The 12,721-nt window shown below is 45.9% G+C and overlaps 1 protein-coding gene across 1 annotated transcript in view; it reads left to right on the top strand.

Annotated features, from left to right (window-relative positions):
* The window catches only part of RCOR1 (REST corepressor 1), a 129,787-nt gene that overhangs the window by 34,954 nt on the left and 82,112 nt on the right, over positions 1–12,721 (top strand). The window lies entirely within an intron of this gene.

The following is a 12,721-nucleotide window of genomic DNA, read 5'->3' as shown; positions in this document are numbered from 1 at the left end:
GAATCAACCAGTGACAGCATGAAAAAGTGGAATAATGAGTAGATTTTTTTCCCCTCTCTCTCTAAAAATCAGTTAAGGCTGACCTGTGGTGGCGCAGTGGATAAAATGTCAACCTGTAATGCTGAGGTCACCAGTTTGAAACTCTGGCCTTGCCTGGTCAAGGCACATATGGGAAACAACTACGAGCTGATGTTTCATGCTCCTCCCTACCCCTTGCCTCTCTCTCTCTCTTTCTCTCTCTCTCTCTCAAAGCAATAAATGAAATCTTTTTTTTTTTTTTTTTTTTTTTTACAGAGTGGGGGGATAGATAGGGACAGACAGACAGGAACGGAAAGAGATAGGAAGCATCAATCATCACTTTTTCATTGCGGCACCTTAGTTGTTCATTGATTGCTTTCTCATATGTGCCTTGACTGCGGGCCCTCAGCAGACCGAGTAACCCCTTGCTTGAGCCAGTGACATTGGGTCCAAGCTGGTGAGCTTTTGCTCAAAACAGATAAGCCCGCGCTCAAGCTGAAGACCTCGGGGTCTCGAACTTGGGTCCTCCGCATTCCAGTTTGACGCTCTATCCACTGCACCACCGCCTGGTCAGGCTAAATAAAATTTTTTTTTTTTTTTTAAAGACTTTATTCAATTTTCAGAGAGGAGAGAGATGGAAAGAAGGAGAGAGAGAGAAGGGGGAGAAGCAGGAAGCATCAACTCTCATATGTGCCTTGACCAGGCAAGGCCGGGGTTTCGAACCGGCAGCTTCAGTGTTCCGAGTCTATGCTTTATCCCACTGCGCCACCACAGGTCAGGCTAAATATAATCTTTTTTTTATTTTTTATTTTTTTATTCATTTTTAGAGAGGAAAGGGAGAGACAGAGGAGAGACAGAAGGGGGGGAGGAGCTGAAAGCATCAACTCCCATATGTGCCTTGACTAGGCAAGCCCAGGGTTTCAAACCGGTGACCTCAGCATTTCCAGGCCAACACTTTATCCACTGCGCCACCACAGGTCAGGCTAAATATAATCTTTTTAAAAAATAAAATAAAGCCCTGGCCGGTGGCTCAGTGGTATATCATTGGCCCAGCATGTGAACCCAGTCAGGGCACACAGGAGAAGCGACCATTTGCTTCTCCACCCCTTCCCCTCTCTTTCTCTCTTCTCCTCCGCAGCCATAGCTCGATTGGTTTGAGTGCATTGACTCTGGGCGCTGAGGATGGCTCAGTGGAGCCTCAGCCTCAGGTGCAAAAATTAGCTCGGTTGCAAGAATGGCCCCAGATGGGCAGAGAATCAGCCTCATACAAGAGTTGCCAGGTGGATCCTGGTTGGGGTGCATGTGGGAGTTTGTCTCACTATCTTCCCTCCTCTCACTTGGAAAAGAAGAAAAAATAAAGTAAGAAAGGTCATAAAAATAAAAATCAAGTAAAAATAACACCACGCCTGATCAGGTGGTGGTGCAGTGGCTAGAGAGTCAACCTGGGACGCTGAGGACCCAGGTTTGAAACTCCAAGGCCACCTGTTTGAGCACTAGCTCACTTGGCTTGAGTGCAGGGTTGCTGACTTGAGAGTGGGGTTGCTGGCTTGAGCCCCAGGTCGCTGGCTTGGCTGGATCCCCCTGATCAAGACATGTATGAGAAGCAAACCGTGAGCAACTAAAGTGATGCAACTGTGAGCTGATGCTTCTCATCTCCCTTTCTATCGTGAAATAACAAGGAAAAACAATTATGGCATAATGTAATGTAAAAACAAAGGATTACAGGGTGAGGAAAAAGTAGGTTTACAGTTTGTATGGAGAAGAATACAGTAATTAAAACTAATACAAGAATAAACTCAATTTTGAAGCCCCACCCTGTGTATCAGAGGTAATGGATCAGTTCAAGAGACCCAACACCTGAATTACTAGTTGTCCTTTTGAGAGAGAAAAGAGAAAATTAAGAGGAAACAAGATTAAGTTAACATTTAGAAATTTCCCAGGTCATAAATCTCCAAGATTGAATGCTGAGTGCCCTGTACATTGAATAAGAGGGAAAAAAAATTGGTATATCATAGTATGTCAGAACACTGAGAGTAGAGAGACTCCTGACATCGTCAGAGGAGCAAATAGAATCACAACAGGGATGGAGAACCTGTGTGACCCTGGGCTCTCGGAGACCGTGGGCGGTGCCCTCAGGTTAGGGTGTTCTGTCCAGTCTAGGCGTCTGTGCCAAACTGGCTGTGAAGTGGAAGACCAGGACTTTCTTTAAAGACCTGTAAGTCGCCTGACCTGTGGTGGCGCAGTGGATAAAGCGTCGACCTGGAAATGCTGAGGTCACAGGTTCGAAACCCTGGGCTTGCCTAGGAGTTGATGCTTCCTGCTCCTCCCCCCTTCTCTCTCTCTGTCTCTCTCTCCTCTCTCTCCCTCTCTGTCTCTCTCTCCTCTCTAAAAATAAATAAATAAAATAAAAAAAAACCAAACAAACAAAAATAAATAAAGACCTGTAAGTCTTTTCTTTCTTTTATGGGGGGAGGGGACTTCGTGTGCTCTTTCTTTATGTACATACCTGTTTTGGGGACCATTTAAAAATAAGTTGCAGCCTGACCTGTGGTGGCGCAGTGGATGGAGCGTCGACCTGGAAATGCTGAGGTCGTCAGTTCAAAACCCTGGGCTTGCCTGGTCAGGGCACATATGGGAGTTGGTGCTTCCAGCTTCTCCCTCCCTTCTCTCTCTCTGTCTCTCCCTCTCCTCTCTAAAAATGAATAAATTAAAAAAATAATAATAAGTTGCAGACATGATACTCTATTTTTGTTCCCAAAGTGTCTGCCACAGTTGTCCACTGTAGATTTATTTAAGAAGTGTTTTTGTACTTATTTATTTTTTGAGGGAGAAAAAAAGGAAGAGAGAGAGAAGCATCAACTTGTTTCACTTAGTTGTGCACTCACTGATTGCTTCTCATGTGTGCCCTGACTGGGGCTCTTTCCAGCGCCCTTGGGATCCAGCCTGTGACCCCGGGACGGAGCCAGCAACCCTGGGGTCTAACCAGCAGCCTTGGCGCTCCGGGAAGATATTCTGTTCACTGCACCACCAGCTAAGGCTACTTCTGTACTTATTCATGTGTAATTGATATTTTGTGAGGAGGTAGTTTGTGGTTTCTAAATTCTCTATTTATTCCTTTATTTTTATCATTGTGGCCTCATGGTTTTCCATCTTATTCAAAGAGTTACAGTTCATAACTCTCATTATTTATTTGATGCTCAGATCATTCCAGAGCAGAGTTGGCCAATGGGAGCCCCTCTGAGCAGGCTCTTGTGTTCTTTGGACAAATCTCCATCATTCTTTGAGGACTTACTTGTTTGTTGGTATATCAGAACATTCCAAGTGCATCTTGTATGTTCCCTGTTCAGTGCTGAGTCAACCATTCGTTTAAGGAGCACTGGTCATTTCAGTGCTCCTTTCATTTGGTTTCTGTATTACAGAAACCAAGGCCTGGGCATTAGATGTGCTCACAGCTGCCGGGGCATCATTGCATCTAGGCTTGCACAGAATTAGGACACAGAACTATGTGTATACTTCTATTACCTGTTTCTTCACCTCTACGTTTATGTATGTTAGATACCATGAATTCATCCATGCCACCATTTTTGGTCCAGCACCATAGGATTCATTCCGGCCTTTCGTTTCCTTTTTGTAACTCTTCTCTTTGACAATGAAAGCCCTGCTGTTCATTGGCCTCCATATATTTACCTATTTGCTTAACCTCGAAAACTCAACTTAGGGCAACCAGATCCAGGTAATGGGGACTTCATCGAGGCCTAAGGTGGAGGGAGCTCCTAGAGCTACAACGGCAGAGACAGGTCTGGGAACAGCTGTGTAAGCATCAGCAGAGCAGCCCAGGCGGCCAGTAAACACAGGGCTCCAGAGGGAGGTCTTCAAGAAGTAAACAACTGGTAGGTCACCTGCTGTGTTGAGACTTACACTTTTAGTGGGAGTTTGGGGAGTAAATTAGTGTTAGGTATACAGAAAATTGAGCAAGGATAAAAAGACGATACTTAGTTGTAGATAGAACAGTGTGCACACAGATGGACCTGTGATAATGGTGTGCAACGTGACTCTGCTGTGAGGAGTCTTTGTTCAGCCATGAACAGTAAATATATTGACTTACGTTGAGCCCGTTGTGGGGATAATTGGAGGAAAGGAGGGGTGGGCTGTATAAGAAGCCAGGTCCTCTTCTGTGTAAGGGAGTGAGCAGATAGGTTTGGGGCCGGGGACAGCAGTAGCAGTGTAAGCATGTTGTTTAGGAGTGTCTGAAACAGCTAGGAGAGCTGAAAGCGCCCCCACGGTGCAGACTGCAGAGGAAGGACAGTGAGAGCTGTGACACGGAACTTCAGGCAACAATTGAGGGAACAAGCTGAGAAAAAAACAGACAAGGGCCTTCGGAGGAGCGAGGCCATTGTGGTGTCACTTGTGGTTGTTGGTTGTGCTTTTTGTTCTCTAGCACCTTTTGACATGTTTGGGGGGAGTTTCCCAGCGTATTAATGTGAAGCTAAAAAGCTTTCCCACCCTTCCATGTAGTTAGCCACAGACATGTGACTTTGGCTCCACCAGCCAGGGCCAGGCTGAGACTGGAAGCAGTGGGATGTAGGCCATGGGCTGAAGGCTGTGCACCCCCCAGGCTTCCGTGGGGCAGCAGCTGCATGGGGCCGCAGAGACTGGGAGCCACAGAGTTGCCTACACTAGCTGGACTGAGCTCTGCTCACAGTGACAAACCTCAGTGGTGAAGAAATTGGCGCTCTAACAAAACAGATCGGTTATCTAGGCTGCTTGTATGTAAAGGCAAAGAAGAACGGAGAGAGACAGAGAGCTTGAAGAGTCATCAGCACTGTTTAAGGACTGAGATTAGTCTATTAGTAAGGTCAACGTGGTCATAAAGTTTCCGGGGGAAGGGAATGAAAAAAGCGTGAAGGTTTTACAAACCTCACAACACCCACTCAGAAAAACAAACAGGATTTCCTTAGAGAGTGGAAAGACAGGTCAGACTTACAAGTGAACAGGATGATGCCACTTCATTAAATGGACTCCAGAGATTAAATCCAGTCCTTTCAGTTTACTGGTGGGGAAACTGAGTTTTAGATACCTTTTGACATTTGTATTTTTTTGTTGTTTTGTTTTGTTTTGTATTTTTCTGAAGTTGGAAACGGGGAGGCAGTCAGACAGACTCCTGCATGCGCCTGACTGGGATCCACCCGGCACGCCCACCAAGGGGCGATGCTCTGCCGCAACCAGAGCCATTCTAGCGCCTGAGGCAGAGGCCACAGAGCCATCCCCAGCGCCCAGGCCAACTTTGCTCCAATGGAGCCTTGGCTGCGGGAGGGGAAGAGAGAGACAGAGAGGAAGGAAAGGAGGAGGGGTGGAGAAGCAGATGGGCGCTTCTCCTGTGTGCCTGGATGGGAATCGAACACGGGACTCCCGCACGCCAGGCCGACGCTCTACCACTGAGCTAACCGGCCAAGGGACATTTGTATATTTTTGCAAGCTTGATTATTTGCAGTTGTGGTATGAGAATGGGTGAACCCAGGGGTGATTGGGCTCTATTTCTGCTCATTGGCGTTCAGGCTATTTACAGCTGAGTTAGGAACTGACTTCCTGAGGGATTGTAATCATATGGAACTCATGGTTAGAGTTCTTAATCTTAGTCCTTACATGTTGGAGGTTTGCTCTTGTACTGAACGATTTACCTTTTCACTAATAATTGCTGTAGATTTGGACTCACAAAGACTTCAGATACCTTTTTTTTTTAAATTTTGAGAGTACATTTATTAAAACTGGGGTTCAGTGAGACAAAGGAGGGACTTTGGATTGAAGAAGCAAGAGGCGAGAGCCTGGGGGCGCTGCTTCGGCTCCAGGACCCATGGGATGTCAGCCACATGGACTCACTGAGAAGTGACCGTCACAGTGACAGATGTGAGCCAGGGCGGGGCTGTTTTGAGCTCCCTAGAGAGTCAGAGAACAGAGGCCTCGGAGGCAGATTTGGAGTGAGCCCGGGACGAGCTGCCACTGCCCACTGCTCCACTGCTTGCAAGTTTAGAGGTGCACGCCTGAGAGGGGAGACAGGTGTGGAAGTGCTGGGGAATTGGGGGAGCAAATCCAGATATCTTAATGAATGTTCTTTTTTTTTTTCCACAAAGAGAGAGAGGGATAGACAGGGACAGACAGACAGACAGGAACAGAGAGATGAGAAGCATCAATCATTAGTTTTTCGTTGCGCATTGCGACGCCTTAGTTGTTCATTGACTGCTTTCTCATATGTGCCTTGACTGCGGGCCTTCAGCAGACCGAGTAACCCCTTGCTCAAGCCAGCGACCTTGGGTCCAAGTTGGTGGGTGAGCTTTGCTCAAACCAGATGAGCTCGTGCTCAATCTGGCGACCTTGAGGTCTTGACCTGGATCCTCTGCATCCCAGTCCAACATTCTATCCACTGCGCCATGGCCTGGTCATTTAAAAAAAAATATTTATTATTTATTTATTGATTTTTACGGGGTGGAGAGAGAGAGGGGAGGGAAGAGCAGGAAGCATCAACTCCCATATGTGCCTTGACCAAACAGTGCAGGGCTTCAAACCGGCAACTTCAGCATTCCACGTCGACGCTTTATCTACTATGCCACCACAGGTTAGGCAGCCTGGTCATTTTTAAAGTTAACTCCTGATTTACTAGCAGCTGGTGGAACTGCGATTGTCACACAGTAAATTGTTGACTGCAGTTGGTTAGAATAATCTGGTGGTGTTTTCTTTTCCTTTTTTCTCGCAGTAAGTTTTAAGTCTTACCACAAATGAGGGATATAGAATTAAAAAATTTTTCAAGACACTAGAGTGGAAATGGTTAATATGAGTAAGCGTACTTGCAAAATGAATAGGTTCCCTAATTAGATAGCTGCATGTATCTGATTTCTTGTGGCTGAGGATTGCCTGATTATCAGTAGGCCTTTTAAATAAAGGAAACTTGTACTAGAGGATTTTTATGCTGAGCTGTTGGAATAAGTAGGAATTGCTAGGTCTGGTTTAGATGAGAGCATTGTAACCAAGTCTCGCAAAAACATCCTTATGATTGAATCTAGTCCTGGTGTCTGGATCAATGGTTTTTTTTGTTTTGTTTTGTTTTGGGTTTTTTTTTTGTATTTTTCTGAAGCTGGAAACGGGGAGGCAGTCAGACAGACTCCCGCATGCACTCGACTGGGATCCACCTGGCACGGCTACCAGGGGTGGTCCACCCGGCATGCCCACCAGGGGGCAATGCTCTGCCCATCCGGAGCATCACTCTGTTGCAACCAGAGCCATTCCAGTGCCTGAGGCAGAGGCCATAGAGCCATCCTCAGTGCCTGGGCCAACTTTGCTCCAATGGAGCCTTGGCTGCGGGAGGGGAAGAGAGAGACAGAGAGGAAGGAGAGGGGGAGGGGTGGAGAAGCAGATAGGCGCTTCTCCTGTGTATGCTGGCCGGGAATCGAACCTGGGACTCCTGCACGCCAGGCCGACGCTCTACCACTGAGCTAACCATGCTCCTTGTTTTAAATGCTATTTTATTTAGTCTCTGTGAGGAAGGGAATCACTACCTCCATTTTTACAAACCTCAGACTAAGGTCTGGAGAGATGAGGTAACTCTCCTTCCATCTTGGAAAGCTGAGTCCTACTCTGGGTCTGTGCACGAAACTGTAATGTTTGCTGCGCTGAAGGAATGGTGGATGGGGTAGATCGTGGGTCTGGCTGTCTGAGCACCTGGACAGAAGATGGATGTGGAGAAGTGAATTGGACCCCCTCTCCCCGATTCAGTCTTTAAGTATTGAACCGTCATGCACATCTGTATTTCGGTATTTTATTATGTCCTTTCATTGAGACCCTAATTTGGGTGAAAAATTAGGGTCTCCAGACTGCATTTTTTGGTAGCATACTGTTTTTCTCACCTGGACCCAGCTCCCGGCTGAGGTGTCTGGATAGATACAGGTTTCCCTGGCTGTGTGAAAACAGAGCATGTGGTTGGTAAGCTGAGCAGACATCAATTACCTTGAAGCAGCTGCATTACTGTATGCTGGGTGCAGGGCGCAGCCGCTGCAACTGCGCACTGTGAAACAAGCGTTGAACACGAGTTTCGCTTTTCAACTTTTTCCTAAAAGTGGATTTATTTCAGTCAGCAAAAAGCAGGCACTAATTTTCACAAGTGGTGTCAAGTTTACTTTCGAAAAACAGGGACACCAGTAATAGATCCACCTTCATTTAACATTTTCTGTCTTCCAGTTGACAAAAATATTACTACTGATAAGTAATGAACCTAAAATGAACAACTGCACATTAAGTGGGAAGGCCGTGTGACTGCAAGAGGAGCGTGGAAGAAAAGCTATTTGAAAATAGTAGTCATTGAATTTTATCCTGTTATTCCTAAATTCATCCAAGGCTCATATTACATGTTTATAACCATGTAAAGTGTAGACTCCATTTTGCATTGCACGCTTGGGTAAGCTGAAGAGTAGGTAAGAACAAGATTTAGTTCTAATCTCAGTGAGTCAATGAATAATGCCATATAGTGACTTTGGGGTTCTTATAGCATACCCCTTTTCTGTGATACAGAGGGTGCTTCTAGGTCCTGTGATACCTGGAGACAAAGGTGTTTGTTTAAACTAGTGTTCCCTGGCAGAGGGTGGAGGTCAAGACTAATCTGGGGAGTTAGAACCGGTGGTCTACATCACATCTTTCTCCATAGTTGCCCCCCCCCTTTTTTTTTTTTAACAGAGACAGAGAGCGAGTTAGAGAGAGGGATAGACAGGGACGGAGAGATGAGAAGCATCAATCATTAGTTTTTCGTTGTGTGTTGCAACACCTTAGTTCATTGATTGCTTTCTCATATGTGCCTTGACTGCGGGCCTTCAGCGGATTGAGTCGAGCCAGCAACCTTGGGTCCAAGCTGGTGAGCTTTTGCTCAAACCAGATGAGCCCATGCTTAAGCTGGTGACCTCGGGGTCTCGAGCCTGGGTCCTCTGCATCCCAGTCTGACGCTCTATCCACTACGCCACTGTCTAGTCAGGCCATAGTTGCCTTTTTTTTTTTAAGTATTTTTTCAAGTCTTTATTTTTTTTTAATTTATTTATTACAGAGACAGAGAGTGAGTCAGAGAGAGGGATAGACAGGGACAGACAGGAATGGAGAGAGATGAGAAGCATCAATCATTAGTTTTTCATTGCATATTGCAACACCTTAGTTGTTCATTGACTACTTTCTCATATGTGCCTTGACTGCGGGCCTTCAGCAGACTGAGTAACCCCTTGTTGGACCCAGCGACCTTGGGTTCAAGCTGGTAGGCTTTTGCTCAAGCCAGATGAGCCCACGCTCAATCTGGCGACCTCGGGGTCTCGAACCTGGGTCCTCTGCATCCCAGTCCGATGCTTTATCCACTGCACCACCGCCTGGTCAGGCTAGTTGCCTTTTTAAAAAAAATAAAAATTTATTTACTATTTGATGGGTAATAAAAGTATGAAGTGCAGAGTTAAAAGATGCAGGCCCGGCCCTGGTCGGTTGGCTCAGTGGTAGAGCGTCGGCCTGGTGTGCAGGAGTCCCGGGTTCGATTTCCGGCCAGGGCACACAGGAGAAGCGTCCATCTGCTTCTCCACCCCTCCCCCTCTCCTTCCTCTCTGTTTCTCTCTTCCCCTCCCGCAGCCAGGGCTCCATTGGAGCAGGGTTGGCCTGGGCACTGAGGATGGCTCCATGGCCTCTGCTTCAGGCGCTAGAGTGGCTCTGGTTGCAACAGAGCAACACCCCAGATGGGCAGAGCATCACCTCCTGGTGGGCATGCTGGGTGGATCCCGGTCAGGTGCATGCGGGAGCCTGTCTGACTGCCTCCCCGTTTCCAACTTCAGAAAAATACAACCCCCCCCACACACACACAAAACAAAAGATGCAGGCCTTGGCCAGTTGACTTAGCAGTAGAGCATCAGTCTGGCGTGTGGAAGTCCCAGATTCGATTCCTGGTTAGGGCACACAGGAGAAGCACCCATCTGCTTCTCCACTCCTCCTCCCACTTGTCTTTCTCTCTCTTCTCCCACAGCCATGGCTCTAATGGTTCAAGCAGGTTGACCCCTGGTGCTGAGGATGGCTCCATGGCCTTGCCTCAGGTCCTAAAAATAGCTCGGTTGCTCGGCAACCAGAGCAGCAGTCCCTGATGAGCAGAGTATCGCCCCCTAGGGGGCTTGCTGGGTGGATCCTGGTCAGGGCACATGCTGGAGCATGTCTCTTGTCTCCCTGCCTGTTACTTAATTTAAAAAAAATGATGCAAAATGTTGTGTACAACAAAAAGGAACCATCTCCTTCCTGTATTACCCCTCATTAGAGATGGCATCTTTTCTAGTTTTTCTGTATGTGATTTGACACTGGCTTCCAAAAGAGCATCTCACCTGTTGTAATTTACAGTGGCAGGAAACAAATGACTAACATTTTTTCTCCTTGAAGCTTTTTGGCATTTCTTCTTCTCAGGGCTTTCTGGTGGAAAGTGTTGTAATTTGCTTTTAGCTTTACTATGTTTTTCTATGTTTTTATGGTCTTTCAGTTTTTATGGAAGTATGAACACAAGCTAATGTTCGTGACAGTGTCTGGCACATAATAGTTGATCAATAAATATTTACTTTTATCTTGTCCCTTCTCTCCCTCCCATAATAGTATGCATAAAATTAAAAAGATGAAGAAAAATTTGTGAACCAGACAATGCAATGGATTCCAAAATTAAAATTAAGTTTGTGTGAGCTGTTATATTTCTTTTTTTTTTTTTTTGAGCTGTTATATTTCTTTTCTTTTTTTAAAAAAATTTTTTCAAAGCTGGAAACCGGGAGGCTGTCAGACAGACTCCCGCATGCGCCCGACCGGGATCCACCCAGCATACCCACGAGGGCGATGCTCTACTTTGGGGCGTCACTCTGTTGCATCCAGAGTCATCCTAGCGCCTGAGGCAGAGGCCACAGAGCCATCCTCAGCGCCCGGGCAATCTTTGCTCCAATGGAGCCTCGGCTGTGGGAGGGGAAGAGAGAGACAGAGAGGAAGGAGAGGGGGAGGGGTGGAGAAGCGGATAGGTGCTTCTCCTGTGTGCCCTGGCCGGGAATCGAACCTGGGACTCCTGCACGCCAGGCCGACGCTCTACTGCTGAGCCAACCGGCCAGGGCTGAGCTGTTATATTTCTTATTGAACCCTTTCATTAGAGTAGAAATAAGTTATTTTCATTCTTAGAATTTACTTTGCACAGATATTTTTAAAAGTTCTTCTAGGCTAGTGTTGGGGTTTGTTTTTTTGTTTTGTTTGTTTTTTCTTCCCTTATATAATTTCACTGGGTTGAAACGTATAGAAGAGGTTTTTTAAAAAAATTTATTGTACTTTAGTGAGAGGAAAGGGAGACAGAGACTCCTGCATGCCCCACCCCTAAGATCCACCCAGCATGCCCTCTAGGGGTCGATGCTCTGCCCATCTGGGGCCTTTGGTCCGTTACAACCGGAGCCATTTTTTAGCGCCTGAGACGGAGGCCATGGAGCCATCCTTAGCGCTCAGGGCCTCAACTTGCTCTAATCCAGCCTTGGCTATGGGAGGGTAGGAGAAGAGAAGGAGCGAGAGAGAGAAGTGAGAGAGGAAGGGTGGAGAAGCAGATGGGTGCTTCTCCTGTGTGCCCTGACTGGGAATCTGACTTCGGACATCCACACGCTGGCCTGATGCTCTTTCATGGCCAGGGTCTGGGCGGGGTTTTTTAAAGATCTCTTTGCACAATGTTCCTCATCATAGTGCAGATGCTGTTGTTTGTGCCGATGTCCAGAGTTAGGGTTTCCCACTGGATTGTTCTCTTGATCAGCGTCCTCTGAGGTGCCTTCATACGGTCATGTTTAAGGTGTACAGGCTGTTTTAACCTAATCTAAGACTGATTTCCTTGCACTTGGAGCTAATTTATATTGGCCTTTTTTTTTTTTTTTAAGATTTTATTTATTTATTTTAGAGAAGTGGGGAGAGAGGGAGGGGAGGAGCAGGAAGCTTCAACTCCCATATGTGCCTTGACTGGGCAAGCCCAGGGTTTCGAACCGGCGACCTCAGTGTTCCAGGTCGACGCTTTATCCACTGCGCCACCACAGGTCAGGCCTATGTTGACCTTTGTAGTGAGGTCGTCATCACTCCATAGAAGATTGATATAATGCAGAGGTGTTGTATTTATTAGTTAATAGCTTTTGAAGATAAAAAGAACTTTATAATTGGGATATAACACTGGGGAACAAAATTTTTGTTGCATCCACAAAAACACTTGTTCTTACTAAATTCGAGTGTGCTGATCTCAAATCTGACATTAGTTTTTCTCTGTAAGCTACAGTTTTTTTTGCAATTCAGGATTTTAGGTTTTTGTAAAATTTTCAACATTTAGTTTAACATAATGAAGTAGAATGTCTTCTTGGGCATCATCTTTGTGAAAATATAATAATTTATATAATACAGTAAATACATTAATATACTAAAAGATATGATTGCATCAGAATTTGTCTACAATTTTGAAATAGAACATATTATAATACTTATTTTAATCATAAAATTTGCGTAAAACTTACTTAAATTCTATCAAGCAAAAATTTGCGTTTCTAGCTCTTGCGTTTGTGTACTTGTTGAGGACAATCTCATTGATGCTCCAGCAGCAGTCTGCTCATCACTAATAGCTCCAAGATTTTTGGGAAACTTATCAAGGTGACTGTTCAGGAAGTGAATATTT

Source organism: Saccopteryx bilineata, chromosome 4 (genome assembly GCF_036850765.1).
Source record: "Saccopteryx bilineata isolate mSacBil1 chromosome 4, mSacBil1_pri_phased_curated, whole genome shotgun sequence".
In the NCBI taxonomy this organism is placed as follows: Eukaryota; Metazoa; Chordata; class Mammalia; order Chiroptera; family Emballonuridae; genus Saccopteryx; species Saccopteryx bilineata.
Note: the sequence above shows the minus strand (reverse complement) of the source record. Positions and strands in the feature narration are given on the sequence as shown.